Below are 7180 nucleotides of genomic sequence, written 5' to 3' on the forward strand. Positions count from 1 at the left end.
TCATAATTAAGGTGAAGGCAAGTGGTACAAATCTCTAATTATCTTTTATGTCATATTTATTTTCTAGTGAATTATTAAGTAATGATTTATAGCCCAAATTCCATATGTGTACCTGCTAATTCAGGGGGAAAAATACCAGCTCTTCATATTCATTCAGCTAATGGGCATCACTAATTGAAAAAATGTTCTTTGCACATATCACTAACTTTCCAATCATTTACTTGTAGAGAAGTTTGAAACTAAACAAAAAAAAAAAGTAGGAAAAAAGAGCTGGCATGATGCTATGCTGAGTTCTCCCTCTCTGTGCAGACAGCAGGCAGAAATCAGTGACAGAAATATCCTGTTGCCTCATATTAGTTACTGCCGAAGTAGGAGGCTGTCAAGAACAACAGCTGAAGTTTGAAACCAGAGTTCATACCCCATGCACACTCTTTAACGCTCACTGTGCTTCCTGCAGGCAGGATGTTTTCTGCAGTGGCATGTCTTGATGATTTCACACTGAAATGCACTAAAGTCTTAGACCAGGTTTTCAATAAACCTTTTAATCAAAGCTGCAAAAAATGTGTTTGAACCTGAAAATGTCTGTTCAGGAATGAGTTTTTCCTGCAGAAGAGGTTTCCCTCTCAGGCTGCCTCCTGTGCTGGATAAAAGTCCTTGGAAGAACCCTTGCTCCATCCTGAACCATTGCTTTTGTATAAGGATCAGTGGTTTGATAGTGGCAAAGAAAATCCCTGAGCACCAGTAAGCCAGGAAAAGCAGAATCAGAGACTGCCCACTGCAAGAGCTGCAATACCAAACTCTGAAATCTTTCTTCCCTACTTTTATTCTTTTTCATTTCTACTGTTACTTCCTAGGCCCAGGTAACTTGTCTTCCAGGTGCAGGTTTTGCTGTGTGCGCTGTGAAGGCAGAAATCTTGGTTCTCTCTGAAATGTGCTTTTGTACACACTTTTGTATGCCCTAAGAATCAATTGTTTGTGTTGAAATGGCCCCATATTTTGACATGCTGACAAGCAGAGAGTTCTGAGAATCTAAAACCATTCTTCTTTCTTCTTCCTAAATCTCACAGTCTTTGCGGAGCATATCTGTAAGTTTTGACCTATTGTAGCTGGCAATACTGAGAATCAGTCCCAAGCAGCCTGCCTACTTTCTTCCCCACTCCCTGGAGTATCTGGTACCCATGAGGCTGCATGCACCACTCTGCACTTACCCATAGCATTTGTCAACACATGCTCTTCATAAACCAACTGTGAAGAGAGCCACAAGGATTGCTACTCTCTGGTTCCCCTGAGCCATTTTGGTGTGTCCTCAGGAAACCTCCTACAGTTGGTACAAGGCCAGTCTGTCCACTACTGGAGTAGAGAAGCAAAGCAGAAATCTGTCCCATAGCACACACACAGATACATATATACACACCACGACTTTGACTTCAAAGCTGTTAACCAGATGCTTTCTTCATTTATATGTTTATTTTTCATAATCCATTTTGCTGTCATATATGCATGCCTAACCTTGGCCTCACAGCCAGCATGGATTTATGCTGTATGATGTGATTATGACCTAAATGAAGCCTGCAAACACATTCTAAGCTTAAGAGATAAAAATATTATCTCTTAAGTATTGAATTATCAGTATTGCTTTGCCAACCACTTTGTTAATAATAGAAAAAGACTATTTAGTACATAATATTTTTCTGACCCAAAACTCTTTAATAATTTAAATCCCAATTGTTAACACTTTGCAAGTGACTCAGAATAATTTTCAGAAAGGAAAAGAACTAAAGCTTTTAACTGTATTTAAAGAAAAGGATTAATCAGTTCATAAAGTACTATACATTAACCTCATTGTCTGCTTCAGGAGTCTAACCTCTAAAGTTGATACAAAGGTAACCCGAATCCCCCCTGTGAGAACTATTCATATCCATTAATTGTTGCAATACAAGATACTGTAGGTTTGAGCTGGTTGCCAGTTCTTCAGTATCTGAAAGGTACTCTCAGCAGAGTGGAGGACACCACTGGGACTCATTTAACTCTGACTTTCACATTCATTTTGCTGTGCTGTGAAGAGCAAAGACAAAATCAATGTCCATCAGTGATTATTCAAGGTAAAATATCTAGTGATATTGAATGCCAATGGTAGCAGTAAGCATTAAACTTACTTAAGGACTGTGGAGTTGACAAAGCGATTTATTCCAGTTTCATTTATTTTCAGTGAGGCATAGGAGTTTAGAAAAATATAACAATTACAGTTAAAATACTGGATTGCCAGTCCTGGCAAGTTAGATTTTAAATTTAAAAAAAAAAAAAAATAATAAAAAGACATGTAGTATGTATATAAGCTTTTTCTGGTCCGCAGTTCAGGGAAGTTTTGAATGATGTCAGGACACGCTAAATCTCTGCAAAGAACATTTAGGGACCTAGGGAGCTAGCCTTTGTAACACTGTATTAATTTTGGCATTGGATCACTTCTTTGTGGCTTCCATGCTCAGAGCATAGGGAAAAAAAAGCAACTTATGTGACAGCTCTCCCACACCAGTCCTGCTCACTCTCTTCTCTCACTTTCCCCAGTAAACTGTGTGTGAAATCTTCATTCAGTTAAAGGGAGTTCATCAGATTTCATCATATAACTTAAAACTTTGAAAACACAGCAACAAGGAACTGAATGAGCATTGACAATTAAGAACATTTTTGAAGTTCTCTCTTGAGATTCTCATAAACCTTTTTTTTTCCTAACCTGAAATTTTGCTATTATTATTCCAATACTACTTGTTATTCAACAGAGCTCTTAAAGCACAGTATTTATCCTAGCAAAAAGATAACTGATAGCCCAGTTCTCCTCACACATAAACCACTGGCATAGATTCAGATCCAGATCCATTACGGTTAAAAGAGTTCATTAGTGTTGAATTTCAATGGAAATTATTTTCTTTTTCCTCCCAATAAAATTTTTAAAAAACTAAATATCACAATGAAAAAAAAAAAAAAAACAACCAACCAACTAAAAAACAAAAACAAAACCCCACTCCAAAAACACAAAAAACCCCAAATCCTGATGACATCTTAGCCTTGCTTAGCCATGGAAAATAATTTATCTTATAGAGAAGGGTGGCAGCTTTCAGACTCAAACTGGTATCAGGAAATCAAACTTGTTACAAAGATTTTTGAGGAAGATGTTTAACCAGCCCTCATTAGGAAACACTGTGTTTTGGAATAACATCAAGGCAGGAGAATTAAATCAGCCAGTTTTGATTGTCTGTAGGCAAACACCAGCAGAAATTCTGAGAACCATCTTGCGAAACTGCTTTTTATTGGATTCTTCTAGCAGTACCCAGAAGGTGACTGATACACAACAAGTGGTGAAACATTGTCAGTTTAGCCAAATATTGTCATTTCAGATTTGGAATAGCTTTGAAAAGATGGTATTTGAAATGCTCTTGATTTATGGCAAAGCAAAGCATAAAGCGAACATATTCAGAACCTTTTAAAATTGTGATTTCTTTAAAAGACAATGTACATAGTGTGGTCAACAGAGTTTGATTGTTTGGTTTTTTTTCCTCACTGTAAAGAAATCCAGTGTATTAAAAGGGCACAAAGAAATCCTGAGGAAGTAAATGAGACTTTCCCAAAACAAGACTAAGCTCACAACAATGGTGAATGCAAGCAGAGCTAACAGCCAAATGAGAAATGCCACTGAAAGGTTCTAATAAATGATTACATCTTTGATTTTCTTGTTTCTCAAGCTATAAACACTATTCACTGGGTTTGACCTATAGCAAAATCCTGCTTGTAAGACACAGGAAAATGAAATAAGATTTAAACAAACAAAATGTTCTAAAAATCATAAGCCACTAGGGGGATGGAATTCTCCTTTATCTTCAGTTTACACTTTGTCCTTTATTATGGGATCAAAATTGTTAACTAATTAAATTCTTTCTTCTAAGTAAAATTCCCTGAATGCACTGAATATTTATTTCTATTCTAATGGTGGTTTGTTGATTTTTTTTTTTTTTTATTTCATCTAACCATAAAAAGTCTGGCAGCATTTGAACACATTAATCTCAGCAGTTAAGCAGACAATAAAACCCCTACAGAGCCTCTTTGGTACCACAACTTTTTCCTTGTTTGAGGTAACATCTTTATCCAATGCATTGCCTGTGCAATATAAAGTATGGACTTAATCATATACTGTGATCCGCCCCTAGCAGAAAATGCATATACCTGTCCATATCACAGCCAAGACCAGAATGTCTTCAAAGTGTTATCAGGTTGTACTGTACAGATCTACTGGAAAGTTGAATTTAATAGAAACTGAGATAGAACGTCCAAAACCAGCTAGAAAATGACAAAGCCAATGAAAAGAAAAAGGACAAGAGTCAGAGTCTGACAGTGGGATAATAATTAGCTATATTTAGGGAATGATACATCTACACTGAAATGGCTGGCCACAGTTGTTTGATGTTAATACTTTTTAATTGCTCATTTATAGGTAAAGCACATTGATACAACTGTCTCTAATTCAGATACTGAAACACAAAGCACCTTTCCCAAAGTGACAGTCTCAGAATCAGAACTAAGACCAACTTTCCTGCCTCCAAATGCCAAGCCCAATTAATGAAACTATAGTTCCCCACAGGAACAGTATCTGTGCTTATACAGCATAATCTGTGTGCATGCTATTCAAGGAAATTAAAGTGCGGTTATAAATCTCAGCTAGTAGCTGCTGCCTGGCCTGCTGCCCAAATTAAGGCCAGAGGTGTCCTCACTATGAAGGAAAATATTTGCTGCTTGTAAATTGATTTTTGTTTCTTCTTCCAAAGGAAGAAAAAAAAAAAAAAAAATTATCAGCCATGCATATCCAGCCTTCTCAATTTAAAATGTCACACAATACAATCTCACAATCATTCAGGTGACACTGAAGTTTTCTTATGCAATGCATTCTAAGTTCAAGGGACACACCAAGGACAGTTCAGTGACATGTTAATTATACCTCCAGCAAGAACATCCACTTAAAAAAACCCAGCCCTGTATGTAGGTATATGTATACCCTTTGAAGGACAGAACACTAAAGAGATTGTTCTTTTGTTCTTATCTGAGAAGAACCATTACACACCTCTTGGTAAGCAAAAAAGGCAACAACCTTGACAATATACACTTAGGTTAAATCCACTTGATGAAAAAAACCCTGTAAAGTGTCAATAGAAATGTATATGCAATAATTATATTGATGGTCCTGTGCTGTTCAGCTGGGAGTTTTTGAAATGGAGATTAGTGGCTGAGGATGATAATGTTCAGGTTCAGGATGCAGCTTTTCATAAAGTAGTTTTGAAAATGAATGCAATGTGAACAGGTCCATTGGTTCAGATAATTCTGAATTATGTATCTGCTGTGGAGGCAGCAATTGGACTCAACTTCTGTTATTATTAGTCAGAGCACTTATGCCCCTGTCACTAAGAAAAGTTCATAAACTCAGGTTTGCCCACGATGGATGAGCTATAATATGCTTATCAGAAGTTACCTACGGTTTTATCTTTCATTACACATTTCCAGTGTTTCATTTTTTCGCTGCCACACTAGGTTGTTAATGAAGATGGCCAAATGGACCATATCAAACCATATCCCCATATATATAAAAATGCAATATGTCACCATATAAGAAAAACAATTCTCATGCCAGTTTATCATCACTGTTACTATCATCTTCAGGGGTTTCTGCAAGTGTCTTTATCAAAAAGGTTTAAAATGGTTCTTTTGGCATCATCTGGAGAACTATATTCTCTCAAAAGCATGCTTCTGTCCTTTCCAAACTGATGACAGATTTTTAACCACTGTTAGCAATGAAACAAGTTTATTTCCAGCACATGATCTCCACTGAAAAAACCTTCCAAGCGTATAGTTTTTCTAATGCTTCACAGTCATTCCTACATCATAATGTAGAGTGAAATGTACTGTATCATAATATATACATAGCTGAATGATAGTTTTAAACACTAGAGTCTGGGGGTCAATCACAGCTTAAGCAGGGGCAGCAGAGAATTTGCGGTGTGTTGTGAAACCTCTTTGAGGATTTCGATACATTCTTGAACATTTTTCCTGCCCTGAGCTCTGTGTTGCTACTTAGGTCAGCTTCAGGAATCCTAGCTCCAAGACAAACATGCTATATACCTACAGCAACATCTGCAGTAGGGATACACTAACTCAAGGCAAGCAGAGAACACTGCCTTGAGTCCCATTACTAAATCTTGTATCACATTAGGAAGTTATTCAAGAGGGAGCAGCTGATGCAATTAGTCAGCATTATTAATTTAATAAACTGTCCCTCAACTGTTAATCTTTGACAGAACTGTGATTTGCCAGCCATTGAAACATTTGTTTTTAGGCTATCCCACCAATGCTACTGTACTCTTTTTAATGTACATCTTTAAAAATCCATTTGTTTCATTATGGTGTCCCCCTAGTGAAAAGAGCAATAATGCTAAAAGGTTTTTTGTATTGGTACTTATCTTAAACTACTACATATTTTGTTGAATGAATGGGAAGAGATTTGGATGTGACTTTGGAAATTAGTTTTAATAAATTGTCAGTCCCTCATTTCAGTGAAATGTTTGCCAGAGATGAATACTTGCTATCATCAGTACTTGTACCACATCTCAAGGGCAGAATTAGGACATACTTCTAACTCAAACCGATGTAAATTGGAGGCAGAATCCTTTCAAAAACAAAGGGCTGAAGGCCATGTCATAAAATACCTCCCCAACTTCCTCTTCTCTGGTTTTCATCTTCCTGGCAAGGTGAGCTTTCTGACAAAACATCTTTTGAATACAGCCAGGCATGCAAAAAAGAGAGGTAGAATGGAGAGTCATCATGACATTACTGTTATTAGCAGATGTAGGTACACTTGGTAGATGCCTGGCCACACAATATGTCTAAGAATAATGTAGCCCCGAGAATACTTCGTCCTTTTGTTAGCACAGGAATTGAATAGCTGATGTTCTGAAACATTAGCTCAGAGAAAGTTACCAAATTATGCCATATGCCTGGGTTCTTATCTGGTACTTTGAAGATCAGGTTCAGTCAGGTATCAGTGAATTACAATGTTAACCTACACATACATACATATCTCTTTTATTGCTAGAAACTTTACTGTGAGAAAAATACAGATAAAAGGACAGATAACATTTACTTA

Source organism: Pezoporus flaviventris, unplaced genomic scaffold, assembly GCF_033815535.1.
Source record: "Pezoporus flaviventris isolate CSIRO_AGI_PZ_B2104156 unplaced genomic scaffold, CSIRO_AGI_Pfla_v1 ptg000027l, whole genome shotgun sequence".
Classification (NCBI taxonomy): Eukaryota; Metazoa; Chordata; class Aves; order Psittaciformes; family Psittacidae; genus Pezoporus; species Pezoporus flaviventris.